This window comes from Notamacropus eugenii, chromosome 5 (genome assembly GCF_028372415.1).
Source record: "Notamacropus eugenii isolate mMacEug1 chromosome 5, mMacEug1.pri_v2, whole genome shotgun sequence".
NCBI lineage: Eukaryota > Metazoa > Chordata > Mammalia > Diprotodontia > Macropodidae > Notamacropus > Notamacropus eugenii.
The window spans coordinates 19,624,090-19,650,058 of record NC_092876.1 but is presented as its reverse complement, the minus strand read 5'-3'; the positions used below and the strand labels follow the sequence as shown (position 1 = coordinate 19,650,058).

Below are 25,969 nucleotides of genomic sequence, written 5' to 3'. Positions count from 1 at the left end.
GAAGTAGCTATAAATTCCCTGGCTGTGGAGACTCCAGTCCCTGCCCATTGGGCACTTAGAAGTCAAGCTGAGCTGGGGCTGAAAGGGGTCACAGCACTAAGGCTCCTAAGATCTTAGATAAGGAGAACCCTCAGAGATCACCAACTTCCATGTCCTCTTCAGACAATAATACATCAATTACGTACCTACTGGGTGTTTAACTAGACAGAGTGCCTGGTCTAGGGTCAGACTTAAGTCAATATGCCAACCTCAAACACCAGCTGTCTGATCCTGGGTAAGTCCCTTAACAGTATTTGCCTCAGTTTCCTCATCTGTAAAAAGGAGATGGCAAACCACTCCAGTACTTTTTTCAAAGCTCAGAGTGGTCATTGATTTGTCAAGGGTCACAGGGGCATTAAGAAACAGCCAGAATTCCAGCCTGGGTCATAGATCTATTTGGGAATTCCAAGATCATTTTCTGAAATCCATCCAATTCTCAACATTCTTGAGTTGGTGGTTAGTTTCTTTGGGTTTTTTTGGTGTTTATTTTTGCTCTGAGCTGATCTCCAAATCACAGAAATGCATGTATATCTGAAACCTGAAAGGGACTTAGCTAGAGATCGGCAAGTCTACCCCATGTTTTACAGAGAACACTGAGGTTCAGTGATTCACCAGTCAAGGTTAAGTGGAGAGGGCCTGGAATCAGACCTGAGAGAATCCTCCCTCTGACATGTCCTGGCTAAGACTCTGATAAAGTCACTACCCCTCTCACCTTCAGTTTCCTAATGTGTGAAATGGGGATTACAGCCCTTCTCTGGCAGGGCTTTTATGAAGGTCAAAGAGATCTAACATCTAAAACAATGTAAAGTTTAGTACTGGAACCTGGGCAGCTGGATTCTAATCCAAGTCCTGATCCCAAATGCAGAGCTGTTCCCCACCTCTACTAGTCAGCCTCCCATCCTGAGGTTAGGGGCAAGCTGCTGGAGAGTTCTCTCTAGAGAGAAAGGGAGGATTTCTTGGGGAGGGAGACCCAAGACTAAATGATTCACTTCCTGGTCCTGAAGTGGCCTATCCAACAAAGGAGGTGGGGTGGTGGGGACCCGAAAATACTGATATGCCACATCCTGCCCGAATGAATTTGACACAAGCCTTCTTAAAGTCAAAGAAAAACAAAGCTTATTAAAGATTTGCCATACTGGGTTGACTCTTAAGGAGCCTAAGCAGTTGTAGTGCTTGTATTAACAAGTGGGCCAGAGGGATGAAGGTCTCAGCTACTGAAACTGCTTCATACTGAGAGAGGACATAGAGCTGTCCTTGCCTTACAAGAGTACTGCCATTTGAGGGGTTGGGCCTGCAGCCAAGGTTGGGAACTTGGCCGATACCAGGTCCAGAGGATGATGGGTCATGGTCCTGGAGAGTGGTTGGTACCCAGCCTGAACTGTCATCTGCAAGTGGAGGGCACAAATCTGGCAAAGAGATTAAACAAAGAAGAACCAAAAAAGAATAGAAGAAATAACTAAAAGTGGCGTGGGTATGAGAATACTGTCAAACTTCCTCACACCCTTTCAACACACTTAGTAACTATCCAGGAACAGGAAGGCTTGGATGACCCCAAACATGGGTTGGCATGGCAAATACAATAATGCCAATTTTATGTGAGCTAATTTATATCTTCAAGGGGATCTCAATTAAATTATTAAAACCTTGTTTTACCGAGTTAGAAAAAAAACCATTACAAAATTCATTTGGAAGAACAGAAGGTCAAGAACATGAATGGAACAAATAAAAAAATAATATAAAGGGAAAAGGTTCAGTAGAACTTGATCATTGAAACTGTATTATAAGGCAGATGTAGTACTGGCTAGGAACCAGAAAGGTAGATTAATAGAATAGGGTAGAAGTACAATTTATAGCAGCAAATAGTTAAAGGAAACATGCATTTCACAAGTGTAAAGACTTAAGATTTGGGGATAGGAATTCATTATCTGGTAAAAATTGTTGGGAAAACCAGAAGGAAATATGGCAGAAATTATGCATAGATCAATATTCTACATTATTTATCAAGATAATGTCAAAATGGATACATGAGACATATTTAATGAGAGAAACAAGAAATTTGAAGATCATGAAAAATGTGGATTATTAGACTTATGGACAGAAGAACAACTCATGGATAAACAAGTGATAAGGAAGGGTGTGAGGTGTGAAAAAGATAATTTTGATTAGGTTAAATTAAAAAGGTTTTGTACAAGTAAAAGCAATGTAATGGAGATCAGAAGGAAAGCAGGGAATTGGTGGGAAGGTATCAGAGGAGGCTGGAGTTGAATTCATTCAGCAGTACCTGGCTGTTGGTATTTTGGGGTCCCAAACACCCCAAACCTCAACATTTCGTTCCCTGACCTGATCATATATATTGTTGAGAAGTACATCTATTGATCAGTTCCCATTCAGCAAACACATAAGTCTCCTTGCTTTAGTCTCTCAGGCCTCCTGTTCAGGTCTGCTTTGTTTTTCTCATCTTTATGAGAGACTTTATCCAGAGGTGACAGGACTGGTAAAGTGTTATCCTTCTATGGTTCTGGGTCCAAGGGAAAGGCCAAGGCTGGGGAGCCTGGCATGTCCGTGTGGCTCTTGCTTGGCTCTCTGTGGATGCTGCAGAATCTTCTTTTCCTAGCTTATCCCTTCCCGTGTTTGTCAGGATGGTTTTTGCTGAGTCTGACAGCAAGAGTGGGATCCTGCTGGTCTGGTTTCCCCCAAGAAGTGGAACACGTTTTATCAGATGTTTATTTCTATTCGTTGTCTTTTTACAAGCTTTTAAACGTGTTTCCTGTAAACAAGAGACTCAGGGTTTTGTTTTCTGACCCCTCCCCCGCTGGCTGTTGGGTTATTTTCAATTTTCCCTCAAAGTCCTGAGTCTGGTTTCTCTTTCTCGCCTCCTCTCACGTTAAAGTGAGTCCGAGACTCAGATTTTGGCTCCTTCATCCCTTTTAATTTTTCACTCTAAGTATTTAACCTTCCCCTTCCTCTTCCCCTCAGTTCCCTGTCACGTGCAATCCCCTTTCCCGTTTTCCCTTCACGTTATTTTCTATTTTAGGTTCTCATTTCCTGGGCCTTTCCCTCCAAGTCTTTTCCCGACTTCTCTTTTTCTTTGGTCTTTCTGCCCACCCTGCCCTTGCCTCTCGCATTCCTGACACTAGCCCCGCAGTTGATCCTTCAGGTTTCTCAGGCTTTCTGCAGGCAGGAATCCTTTCCACGTGACTCTTTCCGCGTCTGCAGTTGCCTAGGAGACCACGTCCTGCAAAGGATGCTGGGAAGATGGCGGCGTAGGTCGTATAGTCTCAAGCTCTGCAGAATTCCCTCCGCCCCAGAGATCAAAGAGCAGGTTCGGGCGGACCCGGAGCCGGGACCAGGTGAGAGTCGGGCCCCAGCGTGGGGAGCCCCGAAGGGAAATCCCGCGAGATTTCCTTCTCCGGGCCGGGTCCCACCCCAGGAACTTGTACTGGGAGAGTGAGGCGTGGGGGAAGCCTGGGGAGACCCCCCGGGGCCCAGGAAGGGGAGACCCGGATGTGGGGGGAGGGGCAGACCCGGCGGTGCTGGGGGCCTCGCTTTGAGGGGCAGGCTGTCCGGGGCCCCTTAGTCCCCAAAGGCAGGGTCCGAGGTCGCGGGGCATCATGGGAAGGCGTGAGAGGCAGGAAGGGCCCGCGCAGGGATCGGGGGCTGCTCGGTGCCCGGAGCCCGGGCCGGGATTCCGCGAGGACGGGCCGGAGTCTGCCCGCGGCCTCGGACGTGCCCGCCTCCTTCACGGCCCGAGGAAGCCTCGAGGACGTCGGATCCCGACCTGGATCCGCGGCCGAAGCCCCCGCGCGTGGGCATCTCTCGGTCCCGTGGGGTCACTAGGGGAGTCCACGGTCCGTGCGTGGGACGGGAGTCCGGTCCTGTGGGGTCCGTGGGATCCCGCTTTGTGGAAGGAGAATTCGGGGAGAAATGGCCGGAGCCGAAGGGTCAGGGTCGGTCCGAGCGCACGGACCGGACCGGGCTCCGCAGGGACGGGGCCTGCGGGGAGACCCCGGAGGAGAGGAGGGGGGATGGCCGCGGGTTCTGACGGTCCGGCGCCGGTTGGGACGCGGTGGTTCCGGGGTGTTGGGCATCCTGGAGGCGTCTCTGCTCGTGTTGTAAAAGAGGAAAAGTGAGGCCAGGAGGGTCAGGTGACGTGTCCAGGGTCTCACGGCTGGTGTCTGAGGCGGAATTTGAACCTAGGTCTTCCTGACTCCAGACCAGGCGTGTTCGGTGCTTAATGGATGTTGATCGATTGTCCTGATCAGCCTTATTGGCTGAAGGCAGCTTGGAGGTGGGTGAAATCTGTGAGGTTCCTTCTTCATCTGAGAGCCCAGGAGCCTTGGTGCCGTGAGCCCCTTCTGCCCCAGCTCAGCTTTACTTCTCAGTACCCAGTGGGCAGGGACTGGGGTCCCCAGAGCCAGGGAATTGTTGGCCACCTCCTAAATGACTGAGGACCTGGAACTTGGTTCTCAATTCCTCTTACCTCTCCCAGTGAATGAATGAATGAATGAATGAAGTGGAAAAGTCAGTTATCCAGCTCTTCATTAATATATGCCAGGATCTGCAGTAAGTGCTGTAGTCTCTAGGACCAGAGGGCACATCTGCCCCCATTAGCCCAGCTAATTACAGATGCTGGCCTTTGGAAATCCTTTCCTGAAATCCAAGTATTTTTGATTCCTGAGTCCCTGACCCAAGATGGAATGGGAGTGTGGGGGTTGGGTTATCACCCCTCCTCCCACCTCTGACCTTGCTCCATTCTCTTTATTAGCATTTGTTACTCCCTCACTCCTACCTACCAACTCCTGAATTCTGGAATTCCATGTTCCCCTTTTTTCCCTGGGCCTTTATTCCTCCACCCTCTCACCATCCCCCTTCTTCTCACATTGCACCCTTCTTCTTGGTGGATTTTAGAAATGCTAATGTTTCTCTGAAAAATTTACCCAGACCCAGTTTTCCCTAGCTTCCATCTCTTGAGTTTTCCCCGTTGTATGGGGTTAATAGCTCAGTCGATTTATTTCTCAATTTATAGTCCAGCTCTCATACAATTCCTGGACGTACTAAAATAAAAGCACTCCCTGCTTTTGGGGAGTTTACACTCCGTTGGATTGATGTGGGGGGTGGCCACATAATGTATCAATTTTGGGGAGATCTCTGGGGGTGCAGTGCACTGTCTCTTGGGAGATGATTCAAGATCTCTGAACATCAGAGCTAGCCTGGATCTTGGAAATGTTCCAGGCCATTCATCTCTCCTCAGTGACCTGCTGAAGGTGTCCCTTCCAGCCTGTGTCTGAGACCAGACTTGGACCCAGGTCTTCTGATTTTGAGTCTGGCTCTCTGTTCATAATCTGTAAATGATTCCTTAGATCAAGCTTATGCAAGAGGAGACAGATGGAAGGTCATCTCTGAGAGGAGGGTACTAGCTTCTGGGTAAGGAGGAAAAAAAACCAGGGCAGGTCTGCAGAAGGGCAGGTTTGAGCACCATCTGTAAGGACACTAAGGTCCATGGGAGAAGGGAAGATCCTTCCAGGCTGGAGGGAGCAGAGCTAGGGGACAGTTTTCTGTTTGTCTGAGGTGAAGGGGCTGAAAGGCCAGTGAGTGGAGCCTGTGCCTGGAAGGGGCATAATCTAAGAAGAATGCAGAGGTCTGCAGCTCACTTGGATTGTGCCTTATGGCCTCATTATCTAATGAGTTTGATTAGATGACATAAGGTGCCATTTACACAGCTCATAGAGTAAGAAGGGATATTGTGGTATCTTGTTTTGCTCCCAGAAATGCTCTTGAAAAAGAGTAAAACTCCTGGGCTGCTGGGAACTTGTGACAAGGTAAGCATGGGTAACGTGCTTTGCAAGTGATGGTCAAGCACATCCTGGCTTCAGGGGTGGTGACAAACAGCCCAAACTCTAGGGGTCATGCCCAGGTGACAATTATCCTCACTACCACACCTTCCCAATCTGCATAAGGGGGGAATGTAGGGAAATGAAGAAGGAGGCATTTAAAGTAACCCTAACTCTAACAGGCAGGACAGAAATGTCACCTCACTGCTGCTTCTTCCTGGTGACCCCATACCCACTGCCTCCTGAGAAGCTGAAAAAAACAAGCCTTCCTCTCCCACTGTCTCTGACTTCTTTGAGTGAGAATGGGTCTCTTCCATGGGTCTTTCAGAGGGCACTCTGGGAAGGGAAGCAGTGGGCAGCAGCACCTCCTCTTGGGCTAAGTCCTTGACCTTGCCTGGGAGGTCCTGTGGTCCCCAAACCATTTCTCTCACAATTGCCTTTTTAAATAGTTTCTGGGACAAAAAATAAATTATTACAGAGAACTGTCTAACTACTCCAGTACCTTTGTCCAAGAAAATCCCCAGTGGGGTCAGGAAGAATGGGACCCAACTGAAAATAAGTGAACCCCAACTTCCTTTCAACACTCAATCACTGAACTGCCAACTCCAAACATGAAATACCCAGGTCTCCCCCACTTTGAAAAGACCTTCCCTTAACCTCATCCTTCAGCTAGCCTCTTTCCTCCTTTTGAGGGGCAACTGCTGGTGCAGTGGATAGAGCACCAGTGCAGGAGTCAGGAGGATCTGAGTTCAAATGTCACCTCAGACACTTGCCACTCACTAGCTGTGTGAATTTGGGCAAATCACTTAACCCCAGTTGCCTCATCCTGGGTCATCTCCAGTCATCCTGATGAATATCTGGTCACTGGATTCAGATGGCTCTGGAGGAGAAGTGAGGCTGGTGACCTGCACAACCCTCCCTCACTCAAAACAAAGTCAAGTGCAGGTCCTGTCTTTATTGACCATGGACAAACACACATTCCTCCTTTTCACAAGTCACTTCTCAAACAAAGCTTCCTCTACTGGATGGTCTCTCCTTTTCCCACCCTCTGCTCCCTTCTCCAACACCTGCAAATCATTGAGGCAGCTCAAAGCAATGGTGTCCTTATTTGTGAAGACCCTAGCCCAGGGGTGGGGAACCTGTGGCCTTTGTTACTTTACAATTAAATCGTTTTCATTTTTGAAATTTTTCATACTACTTAGATTTTTACTAAAGAATGTACAATTTCCAGTATAATTAATTGAAGCTCCTTGAATGAAGCCTGCTTTGATTAGAGCCAGGTGTAGCCTCTTCATTGGCTTTTTCCTGACTTCTCTGTAGCATTCATTATTGTCACTCATCCTGACCTGTTGGATAAACAAGTCCTTGAAGATTCCTGTCCTGGTTCTCCTGCTGCCTGTGGGACTGATACCCAAGGGATCCATAAGTCCTTCCTCTGATCTGACCTGGTCTCCTTTGCTCCCTGCCCACCTTCCTCCCTTTCCATGTGGGTGACTGTCCCTCAATCCTGGGTCTGCTTTTTGTAGCTGTCAGTCTTCTGCATGATGTGACCTGGCTGGGTGGAACTGGGTTGTGCTGGACCTCACGTAGACCTGCATTCAAACTATGCCTCTGATACGTGTCAGCTGTGTCAGGTCACTCAGTACCTTAGCCTCAGTTTGCTCATCTGTGTATTTGAGACACTGCACTGGGGAGCAGAAGAGAAATAATGTCTTGTATTAAACTCATTGAAGTTAATGTTGAGATATTCCTCAGCCTACAGGTCCTAAGAACCTTCTAGACAGAAATACAAATGGCAATTACTCACCTTTTCATCACACCCATGTGACAGGAACTGCCAAGCACTTGACCAATGGAATCTGTAGAGCATCCTTTGAGGGGAGGTGCCATTATTCTCCCCACTTTATAATTGAGGAAAGTGAGACAAACAGTTCTAGTGACTTGCCAAGAATCACACAGTGCCTGAGATCAAATGTGAACCCTTGGTTCTTCGGACTCGAGGCCCAGGCCTCTCTCCTCTGCTCCAACTAGCTGGAATTCCTCCCAGAAGATAAAGTAGCTTCAGCCCCCTGGTCATTACCCTGTGGTTAGAACCTCAAGGGAAGAAGGGCAAGTAGAGGCATAATTGGGGGTTCTCCCAGCCTCAGTCCATTTGGGGAGACTGGGCAGCCACTTTCCTCATTGGGGTGGTGGGGTAATAGAGACAGAATGTCAGGGGATTTGGGTTTGGGGAGAATGTTAGCCTTGGTCTCAGAACTTGCAAAGTTTGTTTCAGTGGGGATGATTTCCCTTTTCCAGAATGTCTGGTGGGGTCAGGGGAGGTAGGTCTCTAGTTAATTCTGTCAGAATATCTTGGTGAGAACTGCCCAGTTATTGGAGGTCTCCCTCAAGATAGAATCAGTGGGCTTAGACTGTGAAAAAAAGAACAACTGAGGGTCTGTCTTTATTTTCTAAACCCTGTAAGGAAGCTGAGTTTCTTTGACATCTAAGGTAACTTTCTGGAGAGAAGCTGTGTCCCCCAAATTCAGTTTGTTTGTTCCACATTAGCAACCTAGAAGCCATCCTTGATTCTTTCCCCTGCCTTAGTTCTCTTTCCCCATAGAGCATTAGTTACTAAATCTTCTTGATTATCCTTTTAACTTGTCTGAGTCTGAATGTGTTATATCGTTATCTCCAAGTTTTACAGTTTTACTGTCTATTTTTGCCTTTCCCTTTTTTCTTTGGAGAGCTGTCTGTCTCTCCCTTCCACTATTTTGCTGAACCACTTTGCAATACTGGCTACAGACAGAATTCTCTCTAATTGGGCCAAGTAAACAAAACTGCCCATGTGAGCCACCTCTACTCCAAAGACCTGACTATGAACTTCACTGTATTAACTTAACTAACTCTGTAGGCACTGGGGTAGGGGTGGGGGAAAAGGAAGGAAAATCTACTCTGAGGGGGACAGATCTCTGTATGCCTCAGTTTTAGTCCTCCCCACATCACTTCCTCTCAGTGAATTCTAGCGCCTCCCATAATATCCGTGTAATTAAAAATGCATCTGTTAGCTATTTAAGAGCCCTAGAAAGCTGGGCTCCAGCTTCCTCTCCAAGTTAGTTACACACAGCTCTTCCTCACACAACACTGAGCAGTCAAACTGGCCTTTTGGCTTCTCCTCCTTGGTGATGCTCCATCCCAGGCGTTGTCTTTATCCTGGTGGTTCCCAGGGTTAGAGGGCATCCCTCTCTTAAAATCCCTGAGTTCCCTGGAAAAGCTCTAAAAAAAGCTTTTAATTCTCCACTGAGCAGTCAGTTTTACACCAAAACAAGTATGTTTATAGATATCTGTGTAAATATGTGACTATACAAATCTGTAGGTAGGTAGGTATACTCCTTCATATGGCTTTATTTTTTCTCCCCAACCTTTCCCTTTCCTCTCCAGTTGAGGAAATGAGACCCTAGGGGCTCTCCCCCTCTGTTCCAGGCCCTGAAGGATGAGTCTGTGCCTCAAGGCTTCACTGTCCAGCCCAGCAAAGTTTTCTACCACAGAGCCCCTCCCTGCCCACCACTCCCCATTGCCAGATAAGGTCCCTGAGGGTGGGGACTGGCGTTACTTTTGTAAGAAATACAGAAAACCTAAAAGAACCTAAAGTATCCTTAAGGATTCTGTGCTGGGGTATTGTGCTTCCCTCACCCCCAAAAGCAATGCCTGGTCAGTCCTTCTGTGGTCTCCTTAATTTCCTGCCATCCTTGTGCCTAGGACTAACACGTCCTGGTTCCTGCCCCTCTCCCTTTACTATTAGAATTCAGGTTTTGAGCAACGGAAGAGAAAGAGTTGGGCCTCCCAGGGCATGGAATCATATTACTAAATCAGCTAACAACTAAACCCCTAGACTTAGAGGGAGCTGAGAAGGATTTTATCAGTAGATAAAGTTTATAAAATGAGCTGTAACAGGAGTTGGGACCCAGGGGTCCTGGTGTCCTGGCCCCAGCTCCCTATTAGGATCTACCTATATTCCCATGAGAGAAGATCTCTTGGCAGATGAAAACAAGATAGAAGTTAAGGCCCCTCAATGTTCAAATGGGGGATAGAAGGTCAGGAATGGAGATGGGCCAAGGAGGCAAATGTCTGCAGTGTGGAGGAGAGCTCAGTGGGAGTGGGCAAGTCTGGGCCCAGGTTGTAGAGAAGAAAGGGGATGTGAGAAAGGAAGGATCAGGGGAGGGGATTGGCTGGGAGAACCAGGAGGGATTTAGGCTGGGCATATGCTTGTGGGGAAGATGAGTGTATTGGAGGGAGAGCTGGAAGACCAGGAGATTCTGAGCAAGAAATCTTTAGTCTCAGAGAAAGGTAAGGGATGGAGAGAGGGGAGCTCACGTATGGCCAGTCAGGTGGGTAGGGGCCCTGGTGGAATTCTCTCCCTGGGGTGATGTTTCAAACCCTAAGAGGAGGACAGGGAAGAAGAGGGTTCAATTTAGAAGATGGATAGCAGGGCTAGGCAGGACTCTTGTGATTAGACTAGAGCAGGTTGTCTGGGAACAGAAGCAGTAGGTGGTGAGATCTCTACTTTCTTTGGAGCTAAGGTCTCTATGCATTCTTCATTCAGAACAGAGAAACCTTTATGTTCCCTGGAGCTGGGGTCTCTCTGACCTCTTCCCTTGGAAGGGAGATGTCTCTGCCCTATTCCCTTGGTGGGGAATTCTCTGTCTTTTACTTTGGAAAAAAACTCCCTGCTGCCCTCTTCCTGAGGTGGAGTCTCTCCCTTGAGGGCAGAGCAGGGCCTTGGTTACCATTCTGAGAGCTCTCCCTCCCTCATTCTTGGCAAGTCAGCATCCACCCTGGGAGGGGAAGGTAAAGTTAATTTCTCTCCCTGCCTGAAGTTCTTCTCCCTCCCCAGGTCACCTTGCAGAGGACCACAGCCTATTCCTAGGCCAGAGACCAAGGAGAATGATTCCTGTGGCTCAGAAACCACAGGTGAGTGCAGTCCATCCACAGGCCTGACCAGCATTAGCAAATCTGTAATCCAAGAGAGCCAAGGAAGCTTTATCTTGTTAGAGGTGGGTTGTCCTTTGCACTGCTGACAGCAGAAAAGATGTTCTCCTGGTTCTGCTCATATCGTCCTGCCTCATTCCACACAAGTCTTCCCAGGTCTCTCTGAATCCTTCCCAATTAACATTTCTTAGGTTGAGTGCATTAGCATTTAGAAAGTGGCTTCTCTGTGCCAAGCACTGTGCTAAAGTTTTGCTTGTGCAAAGAAAGTTTAAAAAATTAACAGTTCCTGCTCTCCATGAGCTCAGTCTAATTGTCAGCATCTGTCTGTAAACATGCTCTATAGGGCGTGGATGAGAGGTACTCTGACAGAGAAGGATCCAGATAGCTTGGATATTTGGATAGGAGGGGAGATGTTAGTTGGGATGTGAAGACTACTAGGAGGCCCAGGTGAGGGGGGAGGATAATCCAATCATGAGAGATAGCCATTGGGAAGGCCCAGAGTCAGGGGATGGAGGGTCTTGGTTAAGGATCAGCCAGGAGGCCAGTGTCCCTGGGTCAGAGAGAAGAGGGCCAAGGTGTAAGAAGGCTGGAAAGGGTTGAGGGGCTGGTTACATGTTATGTGTTATGTGCCAGGAGCCATATCAGTATAGTCTCATTTGATCCTTTTGTGAGAATTGTCAGTATCCTTGCTAGGGATAGGCAGAATATGAGAGTGCAGGTTACACACAGACAGTGCACTGTGTTTTATTTATCTACTCAAGAGTGTGACACACTCTCTGATGGACATGGGTGTCTCCCAGTTCCACTAAGGACATAGAGACCAGCTCTCCTCCTGAGGTACATGACCCAACCTGTGGGTAGGATCCCTGAGGCCGTGCAGGTAAGCTGACCAAGATGTTTTGGGTCACATCAGATTAGGGGACAGAGAGAGGGAAAGGAACATTTTTAGGAAAAAAAAGAAAGTGTAGATTCAGAGTTAGGTTTAGGAAGGTCTGTCACAAGGGTCTTTAGCATAGCTACTTATACCAGTCCAAAGAAAATGGTAGCTGCTTGATTAGTCAGGTGGTTAATCAACATTTGCTAAGCCCTTTGTGCCTTAGACAGAATAACAGGACAGGAAGAGGGTCCTGAGTTTTCTCAAAGAGATTGGGGGAAGGGAGGGACCTTCAGAGCCATTGACCTACTTCAAGACATCCAGTATAGCATCCAATGGAGTGAATTACAGTTTCTCCAAAATTCATTTTTAAAAACCATTACCCACTTTCTATGTGAAAGCCTCAGTGGTCAGATTTGGGGGATATTAATGCAATAGGTGTGAGCGTGCTCTTGAGAGAGAAGGAAAGGGATTGGGGAAGTGGGGTGAGCAGAGAGCAACAGTCACAGGATACATGTTGGGCTGATTGAGTTGAACTCTCTCCAATGAGGAGACAGGGCCTCTAGGGGAGGGCTCTGAGGGGCTGAGTGAAGTAGGAATCATGGCATGAGGGTGGCATCAAAGGCCACTTCTTGGTCTCTGAATCTTAGTCAGTTAGATTACAGGTAGGCCATCTGACCTCCTAGCTCAGACCTTCCTGGGAACTGTAAGCCCAGTACAGGATTTTTAGGAGACATCTTCATGTCAAGGAAGAGGACTGCTTCTGCCAGCCAGGGAGTCTGCCAGGAGGAGGAGTCCAAGGCAGAATTTGCCTACAAATGTGGGCCATATGGAAAGCAGAAGAAGGCTTCCTGAGGGGGTCCCCCACTCTCTTTCTGCCTCACTCCTGAGTCCCCAGGATCATCTTCTTCCTCCATTCACACTCATGGCTAGAAATTCAGGCCTCTGCCTTCTGTACTCCTATTCCTGGTCTCTATCAGCTGCAATGCCATGGCCATGGCAATGTCCCCTCTTCTTACTTGACCCTGTCCCAGTTCACCCACTTCCTCTCCAAGGTTCACATTGTGCCTGGGCCAAAATGTAATAAACTAAATTACAATGGGGTTTCCTCTGAAGACACATGGGTACTTGTGATGTTTTACCCTCTATCAGTGGGTCGTACCTTCACAAAACATACTCTTAACATTTGGTATAAAGGCCATATGTTCAGAAATTATAAAGAAAAGAGTGAAGAACCTCATTACATTAAAGTGACAATATCCTCGGATCTGAACGTAATCCGTCTAGAGCAGGGATGGGGAACGTGCAGCATTCAGGGTGTGACTTCTGGATGCATAAGTGCAGCTTGTCGACTAAATCCCATCTTACAGGACAAATTTGTCAGATTTGGATATTAAAGCATCAATGCTAAATTTCCAGAGGGCCCTTTTAGGAAAGGAAGAATGAAAGCTGAGTTAGGTAAAGGGATAAGGAGTGAGTAGAGGGCAGCAAGGTGGCCCAGTGCACAGGGCCCTGAGCTTAGAATCAGGAAGACTTATGTCATGAGTTCTACTCTGACATCAAACACTTACTAGCTGTGTGATGCTGAGTCACAGGTCACTTAACTGTGTTTGCCGCAGTTGATCATTTTTAGCAAGAGCAGGAAATGACAAACCTCTCCTGTATCTTTGCTCAGAAAATCTCAGCTGAGGTCTAGAAAAGTCAGACACAACTGAAACAAGTGAATAATGCCATGCCATGTGTCAAGGCCTGGGGACTCAAGCATGAACGAAGAAAAGCTGACCCCTCCCCAGAGAGATTCCACTCTGAATGGAAAGACAACACACCAAAGGAAGAGATTTTGGGGAAAAGACCCTGGGACAGGTTGGCACAGTCAGTGGGAAGTTCCAAAGTAGAGCACCACGGTGCACATGTGCAAATGTAGTGATATGTGAGCTGACCATCATCTTAAGTAGGTGTTTGGAGGACATGAGCTCACCCCATGTTGGGGAAGAGAGAATGTGGGAGGATGGAGAAGGAAAGAGATGTGCATGAGCTTCTGATGTGAACAAGTTAGGGATTGCAGACATGGATTATCACTGAAGAAAAGCATGGCCTTCCTCTAGTGATTGTTCACCCTGTAAATGAATAGAATGCAGTGAAGAGTCAGGAGTCAGAACATCTAGTGAGAAGAGTTGTAAAATCTTGGGAATCTACAGAAATCAGGGAGAGAATCAAAGATTCTTGAATTACTCAGAAATTCCATAACAGATAGATATAAAGGAGGCCATATGTGACATATATGAATGCAAGATAAAAGAGATGTTTTAAACAAAATCAGAATGATAAAAAGATGAAGAGATTTTTATCTCCAAGGAAGAGAATTGCTCCACAGTAAAACAACTTCTTAACCAGTGAATCATACCATTCTGCTAGAAATGGGAAGTATCAAATGGAAAGTGCCTTGGCTAAACACGTTTTGTATGTACCAGATTTTGACAACAGATGGGCCCTCCCAAGCATCAGAGGAATTGAAGAAGCTGTCACTTTCTCATACAGTCTCCATCAGTCTTCTTCATGAATTATTCTTTTGACTCCCTGAACAACCCAAGCCCAGTGGTCCAGAATTGTAGCAGCATGATGAAATAATTTATTTTTCATAAATTTGCAATGTCTTTGTTATACATTGGCTTAATCTGTAACCCCACTTGATAAAATTTTACGTTTTTAATGAAGGAAGGAACCTTCCTTTCCCCATATAGTTATTCTTATTTCTCTATAATCAAATATTAAAATGAATGAATGTATCTATTCCATGAATAGTTGAAAGCAATCATAAGGCAAAGAGAGAAGATGTTTAAGTATCACTCATCATACCCAGGGCCATCTCAACCCATCAGTATAAGAGTAGACAATTCTTCATTTGGCTGGAAACAGTCTTAAATCACTTAGATGAGGCCATACTGTGAGTAATCTATCTTTAGAATTCTTTTCATACTTTCTCTCCTTCCTCCCTTATTGCAGACTTTTACCACATTGACTTGATAATGTCTTTGTTCACCCCCGAGGGATCACTGTCACACGATTGTTCTTTTTCCTCCTGGAATACACAGTACTAACCAACTTCTCACAAACTCTTCATAGAATATTCTTAATATACCACTTATAACAGAGGTGAAATTACACATGATCCCACTATCTCCCATACAGATTCTTGTGCATCACTAATAAAGCACATATCCTGTTTCTTAGGGGCAGCTAGGTGGTGCAGTGGATATAGCACCAGTGCAGGAATCAGGAGGACCTGAATTTAAATCTCACCTGAGACACTTGACACTCACTAGCTGTGTGACTTTGGGCAAGTCACTTAACCCCAATTATCTCATCCTGGGTCATTTCTAGTCATCTTGATGAATATCTGGTCTCTGGATTCAGATGACTGTGGAGGACAAATGAGGCTGGTGACTTGCACAGCCTTCCCTCGCTCAAAACAAAGTCAAGTGCAAGTCATATCTTCATTTCTCTGATGGCATGGTCTTCCTTGGCAAGCAAGGATGAACACATATATCTTGTTCCTAATTGCATCAGGAGAAGCATTATCTAGAAAAACATTTTACTTGCTTTGATTATTTCATCATGTTTCTCATTTCAAGTGTCAAATACTGTTCTCTATATTCCATTGTGCTCTTAATAACTGATTTCAGGTGTTGACTATGATGCTCTGAAAAGTTATGAGTGTTAGAGAAATCCTTTCACTGGGCTTCAGTTTCCCCTTCAAAGTGGATGAGAGTTGGACTAGAGGAATTTTGGAGTCTCTTTGAGCTCTAAGTCATGTGACTTTTGATGGTTTAGCAGTTGGTGACATTCAAGGATGTTATTGTGGACTTCACTGAGGAGGAGTGGGGCCTCTTGGACCATTCTCAGAAAGAGCTGTACAAGGAGGTCATGCTGGAGAATGTCCAGAACCTGCTGTCTCTGGGTAAGGACCATTTCCTTTCTTTTCTTGATGTTACTTGTCAGGCCTAAATTTTCACACATGGCAGAAAATGGATCCGTATTCTGGTGCATCTCAGCTTCAGAAGCTTCATTGAGTGCACACTCTTTTTTGTGTACCAACTCTCTATTGGTCTTGGCTTGCCACCTTTTCAAGTTAAATAATTTACCACGTCAGGTGTCTGACCTAAATGCCAGATTCCTCCTCTGTGAAGATTTTTAACAACTTCACTGAAAATGTCATGGCAGAAAGAGTGGAAGAGGATTCTGGTATGATGGCAGAGTAGGACAAGAAATCCTTGGCTGTCCAATAATCTCCTTAAAGAAAGAAAACATTGACCCAAAGTCTATCCAGTATAAAATACCAGGGAGTCCATCTGCCAAAACAGAAGCAGAAACTAACCTGTTCTCCCATGGAGAATCACTCTAATCTGTTGATATTAAATCTGGTAGCCATCTTGAGTTGTGGCTGTTGCTTTTGTTCAGTGTGAATGGTTAGCTTGGAGTAAGTAAGTCTTGGAGTCCCACCCTCTGTGGTGTGCAGCTCCTTTGTCACCCTCACAGCCTGTCTGTCTCCTCCTTATGCTGATACAGTCTCTTAAGTGCAAGTGTTTGGTCGCAGAGTACATAAAATTTTGTTGCATTTCAGCTGTTAATGCCAAGGTCATGAGCCCCATAAATCTCCAGTAAGCATTGCTATTGCATATGCTTATGTGTGTTTATCTTCTGCTGTATCTATATTTGATTGTTTGTTTTCTTCAGATTTAGAGAGCAGGTTTGAAGAAAATGAGGTGACTAGAAATCTTGGAATTTTTCTGGAAAAACATGTCCTGCACAGATTGATGAGGGATGGTGTCTGGGACATCAAGTTGAGAGAAATCCATGACACTAATATCAAGTTAAATAAAAGTCCCAAGAGTGACTGTGAATTTGTTGAAATTGGAAAGAGAGTCAGACAGTCTTGTATGCTAAATCACTGTAAGAATATGACCTCAGGTAATGACTCTGTTCAGAGTAGCACTAGCAGGAGTAAGCTTGGTTTCCATGGAAGACTCCACAGTGGAGATAAAACTTTTGAATGTAATCAGTGTGGAAAGGTTTTCAGAAGAAACTCCAATCTTGTTGTTCATCAGAGAATTCATACTGGAGAGAAACCTTATGAATGTCATCAGTGTGGAAAAGCTTTCAGACACAGGAGCACTCTTGCTAAACATCAGAGAATCCATACTGGAGAGAAACTGTATAAATGTAATCAATGTGGAAAGACTTTCAAAGACAGGAGCAGTCTTGCTGATCATCAGAGAACCCATACTGCAGAGAAACGTTTTGAATGTCATCAGTGTGGAAAGGCTTTCAGAAAAAACTCCCGTCTTGTTGCTCATCAGAGAACCCATACTGGAGAGAAACCTTTTGAATGTCATCAGTGTGGAAAGTCTTTCAGAGACAGGAGCAGTCTTGCTGATCATCAGAGAACCCATACTGGAGAGAAACCTTTTGAATGTCATCAGTGTGGAAAGGCTTTCAGAAAAAACTCTCATCTTGTTGCTCATCAGAGAACCCATACTGGAGAGAAACCTTTTGAATGTCATCAGTGTGGAAAGTCTTTCAGAGACAGGAGCCGTCTTGCTGATCATCAGAGAACCCATACTGGAGAGAAACCTTTTGAATGTCATCATTGTGGAAAGGCTTTCAGAAAAAACTCCCATCTTGTTGCTCATCAGAGAACCCATACTGGAGAGAAACCTTTTCAGTGTAATCATTGTGGAAAGGCTTACAAAAACAGGACCAGTTTTGCTGCACATCAGAGAATCCATACTGGAGAGAAACCATATCAGTGTAAACAGTGTGGAAAGACATTCAGATACAGGACCAGCCTTACTGATCATCAGAGAATCCACACTGGAGAGAAACCTTATGAATGCAATCAATGTAGAAAGGCTTTCACTGCAAAATATAATCTTAGGGCCCATCAGAGAATCCACACTGGAGAGAAACCTTATGAATGTAATCAATGTGGAAAGGCTTTCAGGTACAGGGGAAGTTGTGCTGCACATCAGAGAACCCACACTGGAGAGAAACCTTTTGAATGTCATCAATGTGGAAAGGCTTTGAGAGACAAGTTCCATCTTGCTGGCCATCAGAGAATCCACACTGGAGAAAAACCTTATGAATGTAATCAATGTGGAAAGGCTTTCAGGTACGGGGGAAGTTTTGCTGCACATCAGAGAACCCACACTGGAGAGAAACCTTTTGAATGTCATCAATGTGGAAAGGCTTTCAGAGACAAGTTCCATCTTGCTGGCCATCAGAGAACCCACACTGGAGAAAAACCTTAAGAATGTAATCATTGTGGAAAGGCTTTCCTAAGCAGACCAAATCTTATTATGCATCAGAGAATCCACAGTAGAGAGAAACCTTTTGAATGTCATCAGTGTGGAAAGCCTTTCAGAACGAGATCCAGTCTTACAGCACATCAGAGAATGCACTGCAGAGATACCTTATGAATGCAGTCATTTTGGAAAGCATTTCAGAGAGCAGAATAATCAATCCAATTCCCATCGAGGAATCCACACTGGGCAAAAGCCTTATGAATATAATAAATGTGGAAAGGCTTTTCCAGTGAGGTAGAGTCTTGCCACCTACCCATCAGAGAATCCACAGCAGATAGAATGACTTTCAGAAAGAGCTCCCATCTTGCTGGACATCCAATAATCCACACTGCATGGAAGCTTTATAAGTATCAGTAGGGGGAAATGATTTTGCACAGAGATTCATTCTTGCTACACAGTCAAGAAGTCTATGGATGTAATCAACGTGGAAAGACTTTTAGATACTCCTCCCATCTTGCTACTCACCATATAATATAATACAATGTAATCAATGTGGAAAACCTTTCACACAGAACTACCATCTTGCTTTACATCAGAGAATTCACACTGGGGAGAATGCTCAGCATGTACTTATTCTGAAAAATGTTTCACACAGCAATCCACTATTGTTATGCATCAAAAATTAGATGCTGCAGAGAGAAGTCTTTTGAGTGTATTAAATGTGGAATGATTTTCCACTGCTTTCAGATTTAGCTAAACATCATAGAATTCCCACTAGAGGTGAACCTCATGACTCTCATGAATGTGTCAAAGCTTTTAGTTACCACTCTTAACATATGTAACAAAAGCTTCCACACTTGGGAGAGACCTTTTGACTGTAATCAAGGTAGTGATGCCTTTATGCAACAGTCATGTCCTATTTCCCTTCTCTGAATTCTTATGAAATAGAAATCTGATCACTGTCATGAAGAAGGAAAGGCATTCAAATGGGTTTAAAGGTTCTTTAGGATTAGAGAAAACATTCAGAGGAGCAGTTCTCTGTGGTCTCAAGATCACTTCTTACTTTCTGTTAGAGGATTCTTTGCGGAGAGAAGCCTCACCAGTGTGCCCATGAGTCATGCTCTTTTCTGGAGGATTGTGATCAGTATACAACCTTGTTCCTACTGGAATGAAGGTGGGAAGGACTTCCCCTAGAGGTTCTACTTTAGTGTTCTTTGGAGAAATCATACTGGAGACAAAGCTTTAGATCTACTTACAAGGGAAAGCCTCTTGCAGCAGAACAGACTGCATTAGACCTGCCACCAGAAGACACCTCATTAAACATCCCCAAATTCCATGCTGTACCTAAAAGCCTATGCATGTAATGTTTTTTCTCTGACATCCTACTATTTGCCATCTCTCCTCAGTATTTCATGACGTTCATATACTTCACTTCTTCAGTCATTCCTCCATTAATTGGTACTCACAGTGTTTCCTGTTCTTTGCAGACAAACTTTTTAAGCATCTTAGAACCTGTTGAACATCCGTTTCTGTAATGCTTTCTTTAAGAGGTTAGGTGAATTCCAGTTCAGCCTGTGATACCTCCTAGTTGTTTATCACTGAGCAAGTCATGTCACCTAATCCTGCCTGTGTTTCCCCATCTGTGGAATGGGGATGATAAGGGCATGTACCCCCCAGAGCTGAGGTGAAGATTTAATTAAGCAATGTTTGTTAAATGTTTTGCAAACATTAAATCAGCATGGAAACACTACTTTTATGGCTATCATTCCTTGGATTCTTAGTCTCATACTCTTTTATTGGAGACCTATTAATATTTTTTAAGATAGTGGGCCATTTTATTTTATTCTTTTTTTTATTACTAATCTCTTTGTTTTCAGTTTCCTACATTCACTTCCCTAAGTCTTAGATTTTCTGTCCCTCCTTCAAGATGGCATGCAATGTTATATGGGTTTTACACAGACATTCATATTATATACATTTTCACATAAGTCATGTTGCATAGAAGAATTAAAATGAATGGGAGAAAAGAAAACAGAACACAAAAGAAAATACTCTGCTTCATTCTGCCATTCAGTTGCATAGTTCTTTCTCTGCATGTGGATGGCATTTATCTTCAAGACTCCATTGGGAATGTTTCAGGTCCTTGCATTGCTGTGAAGGGCTAAGTCTACCAGAAAAATTCCTCATACCCTGTGGTTTTTACTGTGTACAATGTTCTCCTGGTTCTATTCTTTTCACTCAGCATCAGTTCATATAAGTCCTTCCAGGCCTCTCTGAAGCCTTCCTGTTCATCATTTCTTATAACACAAAGCCTTACATTCGTATCCCACAGCTTGTTCAACCACTGCCAAATTGATGGGCATCCCCTCAATTTCCAGTTCTTGGACCCCACCAAGAGAGCTGTTATAAATATTTTTGTATATGTGGGGAACCTTTCCCATTTTTGTGATCTCTTTGGCATACAGCTCTAGAAGCGATATTTCTGGGTGAAAGGGTATGCACATTTTTGTAGCCCTTTGGCCATAGTTTCAAATTTCTCTTCAGAATGGTTGGATCACCTCACAGCTCCACCAGCAATGAATTTGTGTTCCAACTCTCCCACATCTTCTCCAACATTTATCATCTTCCTGTTTTGTCATGTTCGCCAATCTGACAGGTGTGGTGTGATGCTCACTAAATTTGATAGGAAAATTTATGTACACCACAGGAAAGTAGGAGAGGTGGCAACAAGTGGCGTGAGCGGAATGTTAGAAGGGAGGGCTAATGGGAGAAAGGAGTCACTAGAAATACATACCTTCGAGAAGGTACAAGGTCAGTTGTAGGGGTGAAAAAATAAGGGGGGGGATAGGGTAGGTCAGAGGGCAATATAATTAGTATTACACAACATGATTACTATGTAAGTCTTTTACAAAAGAACACATATTTAGTCTGTATTGAATTGCTTCCTGTCTCAGTGGGGCTGGGGAGGGAGGGAGGGAGGGAGGGAGAGAAGTTGGAATTCAAAGTATTAGAAACAAATGTTGAGAATTTTTATTACATATAATTGGGAAATAAGAACTACAGGGATAGGGGTATGGAAATTTATCTTGCCGTGCAAGAAAAGAGAGAAGATGGAAATAGGAGAGGGGTGGGGTGTGATAGAAGGGAGGGTACATTGAGGGAAGGAGTAATCAGAATGCAAGGTATTAGGAAGTGGGGGGAGGGGAGTGATGGGGAGAAAAATTGGACATGTTACAAAGTGAGGTAAAAGGAATTAGTATTTAAACAATAGACTGAATTAATTACTGAGAATAAATCAGTGGCATCTTTAGTTTGGAGAAAAGAATTTCAGTCTAAATTTCCTAGAGGAAGGTAACCTTGGGTAAAATTTGGCATTGATGGAAAAGTCAAGGTTTTAATGGTAAACTTGATTTTATGATTGCTATTTAATCAGGAACTAGAACATGTATAGAAAGGCATGTAAGCCACTTAAGACTTGCCTAAAAGATGTTCCTTAGCCAAAGTGAAACTATAGTCATATTTGAAACCTGGTTATTGGAACTTGCCATTTTTAGATGCTATGGGACTACTAAGTGACTGTTCTTCTGAGTTTAACTCCAGGTGTGGGTAGGAAGAAAGGCGGTCTGAGCCTCCAATACATGATGCCTGTAAGCTGATGAGATGCTGGTATGAACTACATAGGTGATCTCAAGGGAAGGGTGGAAGAGCAGCTGCTCAGCATGGGCTGAGGTGGGATTCTCCTGACTCAGTTTCCCCACTGACACCTGGCAGACTTTAAGCCTGACTGAATGCAAGTGGATAATCTAATCCTGCCTGGAATTGACATGAAGTTGGGGAGATATAGTATCCCTCCAATGTCCTTACTATTGGTGGCAATTTCCTATACTGAAAAGGTTTGTAAGGTTAATACCAGATCCATTAAATTATAGATTGTTGGTAGGGAACGTCTGAGGTTGTCTAAAATTAAGCTATTAGGCATAGGGCTTTAGACCAAAAACATTGTTAGGGTCCTTTAATTCTTAGTAATACTGTGGAGACAATTAGATCAAGAGCTGGTGAAGTTAGCAACATAAATATTATCTGTGTCTCACCTGGTTAATGTTTAAAAAAAAAAGTTCTTTTGTGGTCCATATTGTAAATGCTTTTAAAAAATGTATTCCCTGACCACAAGTTTGAATTGCTTTATCTGTTATAAACTGTGTTAAAAATAAATAAAAAATAATCTCCAAGGCCAGTTGGCTTTATAAATCAAGTTCTCTCAACGATTTCATGAACATTTAATTCCAATATTATGCAGCCTATTTGGGAATATAGGCATAGAAGATGTCTTACCAGATTTCTTTTATGACATAAAAAACGTGCTGATACCTAAACTGGGAGGAGCCAAACCAGAGGAAGAAAATTATAGATCAATGTCCCTAATGAATATTGATGGCAAAAATTTTAAATAAATTATTAACAAAGAGATTATAGTGATTTATCACCAGGATATATACTGTCATCAGGTCGGATTTATACCAGGAATCCAGAGTTGGTTCAATATTAAGAAAACTATCAGCGTAATTGACCATATCAGTAACAAAAGCAGCAGAAATCACATGATCACCTCAAAAGATTTAGCAAAGGCTTTTTACAAAATTAGGCATTCATTCTTATTAAAAACACTAGAGAGCATAGCAATGAATGGAGTTTTTCTTAAAATGAAAAGAAGTGTATGTAAAACTATCAGCCAGCATTATATGTAAGGGGGATAAATTAGAAGCATTCCCAGTAAGATCGAGGGTAAAAAAAAGATGCGCGCTATCACCACTATTGTCCAGTATCGTACTAGAAATGTTAGCTTTAACTATAAGAGAAGAAAAAGGAATTGAAGGGATTAGAATAGGCAATGAGGAAACAAAGCTATCACTCTTTGCAGGTTATATGATATACTTAGAAAATCAACTGAAAATTGACTTGAAACAATTAACAACTTAAGGAAAGTTGCAGGATATTAAATAAACCCACATAAATCATAACCATTTTTATATGTTACTAATAAAGCTCAGCAGCAAGAGATAGAGAAATTCCATTTGAAATAACTGTAGACAATATAATATTTGGGAATCTGCCTGCAAAGACACACCCAGGAATTGTATGAATGCAGTCACAAAACACTTTTTACACAAAGTGAGATCTAAATAATTTGAAAAATGTTTGTTGCTCATGGGTAGGCTCAGCTAATAATAGAATTGCAATGACAGTTTGCTTGATTTTTTATAACTCAATTGGAAAAGGAAGGTCAACTTGAGTTGTGGTTAGACTAGGTACTTTCTGAAACAAGTTGAGTGTACTCCATTTGCAACGTGAGTGTGTTGAGGGCATACAGTATGCTTCAGCACTTCACTATTAAAAGTAGGTTTCTATCAGATTAGGACCTATGTCTGTAACAGCAGGCAAAGTAGGACCTTTGCTGTTGTTCTGGCTTGAGATTGAAACAATCAAATATGTGCATGTATGCTGTAGCAAATCAGACACGGACATGTGAGTTCTAGCCACTCAGATGCTGAGCAGAACTGTATATAGAGATGTTGAGAAAGCAAACCTGAGGAGAGCCAGCATTGAAGGAGTGAGCCAGCATAGAGAAGAAGAGAACAGAGAGGAGACCTCTGAGCAGGGAGGAGATCTTTGGGCTGACTAAGGAGACCTCTGATGGCAGACTTGGTGAAAGAGCTTCCAACCTTTGAAAGGGAATAGAGCTGTAGAGCAGAAGCATGCCCATGAGGATAAGGCTCTTTTGAGAGGTATTAAACTCTACTGAGCTGTTAACACAGAGCCTGTGGCCTTCGGAGGTGAATTGAGATGATAGTGCTGGTTGTGTGTCAGTATTATTGTCCTGTTCAGCCTTGTTTTCCCAGACAGATGCTGCCAGAGGCATGATGGTCTATCTGTACTCTAGCTGACTAGGCTTCAGAGACCAAGAACTGGTCTTTGAGGCCACCTTCATGCCATGATTCCTGCTTCACTCAGCCCTTTAGAGGCCCCTCCTCCTTCCCCTTCAGAGGTCCTGTCTCCTTTTTGGAGACAGTTGACCTCAACCTGCACAACTTGTATCCTGTGACTTCTGCTCTCTGGTCACCCACTCACCCATAAAATCCCTTTCCTCCTTTACCTCTGGGAAGGACACACACCTTTGGCACTCATATTCCCCAAATCTGACCACTGAGGTTTTCACATAGAAAGTGGATAATGGTTTTTAAAAGGGAGTGTTTGAGAAAGCATAACTGACTCCATTGGATGCTATACTGGATGTTCTGAAGTCTATGTCCTCATTGTCCCCTGCAGTACCTCCCTTTCCCCAATCTCTTTGAGAAAACTAACGATCGACTTCCTGTGCTGTTCCTCTGTCTAAGAAGGCACAAAGACCTGAGCAAATGACTGGTCTAAGTAGCTATGCTCAAAGACCTTTGTAACAGACCTTCCTAACTCTAACTCTAAATTCACATTTTGTTTCTTTTCTTAAAAATATTTCTTTCCCTCTCTCTGCCCCCTAACCTGATCTTACCGAAAACTTCTTGGTAAGTTTGCCTACAAGACCTCAGGTATCCTACCCTAATGGATGAGTCCCGGTCACTATGTCCTCCGTGGAGCTGGGAGACAAACATACCTAGGAGAGAGTTTGTCATCTTCTTGAGTGGATACGTAAAGCACAGTGCTCTGTCTTTCGGTAACCTGCACTCCCATATTCTGCCTGTCCCTAGTAAGGACTTTGACAATTCTCACAAAAGGATCAAATGAGGTAATATTTACATGGCTCCTGACACACAGCAGACACTGTGTAACCAACCCCTCAACCCTTTCCAGTTTATTTGCACCTTGGTCCTCTTTTCTCTGACCCAGGGTCACTGACGTCCTGGCTGATCCTTGAACGAGACCCTCCATCACCTGACCCTGTGCCTTCCCAATGATTGTCTCTCATACTTGGAATGTCTTCCCCTCACCTAGGCCTTCTGACTGCCTTCACATCTCAGGTAAGATCTCACTTCTTGAAATCCAGGTGTTCTTGGTACCTCCTCTCTCATAGCACTCTCTTTCATAGTGTAAAGAGCTTGTTTGCACACAGATGCTGACATGTTTTCTCTCAATTAGACTGAGCTCATGGAGAGCAGGAACTTATTCTTTTAAACTTTCTTTGTACAGTCAGTACATTAGCACGGTGCTTGGCACAGAGGAGCCACTTTCTAAATGCTTATTGACTTGACCTAAGAAATGGCAATTGAGAAGGATTCAGGGAGACCTGAGAAGACTTGTGTGACCTGAGGCAGGAGGACGTGAGCAGAACCAGGAGGACAATTTCAGTTCTACTGACTGCAGTGCAAAGGACAATATACACCTGCTGAGATAAAGTTTCCATGTCTCTCTTGGATTCCCCCTTTGCTGATGGTGATCAGGTATTTGAATGGACTGCACTGCAATAGTACTTTGGGGTCATGACAGGGAGCCTGGAGAAGTATCTGTGGTAGCTGCCAGAGTCAGGACTTGAAGGGAGCCCTGATCCTGGTAAGCCTGGAGGATACTCAGCAAGAGGTCAGAGGGGAAGATGAAGCCCAATGGAAAGGGAGCCAGCAGAAGTGGGGTGTGGGGAGGGGCCCTTCTGCTGGCCTACCTGGCATCTGCATGTGCAGAGCTGGCTCCCAGAAGACAGAGAGATCTCAGCTTCAGGGGAAGAAGGCAGAAAGATTTGAGTTCCAAGGGTTTCTGCTTCCTGCCAATCAACCCTGGGAGGGTCTTCCTGATCCCTAGAATCTCCCCTTTCAGAAAGGAATTATGATTTTCCAATCTGTGCCTCATAATGAAATTAATTAGTTGAATACCTGATTAATGGCACTTTGTCTCTGGCTGGCTGTTTGAATCATTCTCAGGACAGACACTGGTTCAGTAAAATCTTGTTAACACCTCAGTCTTCTGCTAGGATC

At 44.3% G+C, this 25,969-nt stretch overlaps 1 protein-coding gene across 1 annotated transcript in view; it reads left to right on the top strand.

Annotated features, from left to right (window-relative positions):
* The window catches only part of LOC140508282 (uncharacterized), a 216,110-nt gene that overhangs the window by 93,769 nt on the left and 96,372 nt on the right, over window positions 1-25,969 (top strand). Inside the window, 2 exon segments of the mRNA XM_072616081.1 lie at window positions 10,744-10,820; window positions 25,194-25,444. The gene's annotated coding sequence lies outside the window, so the exon portion shown is untranslated.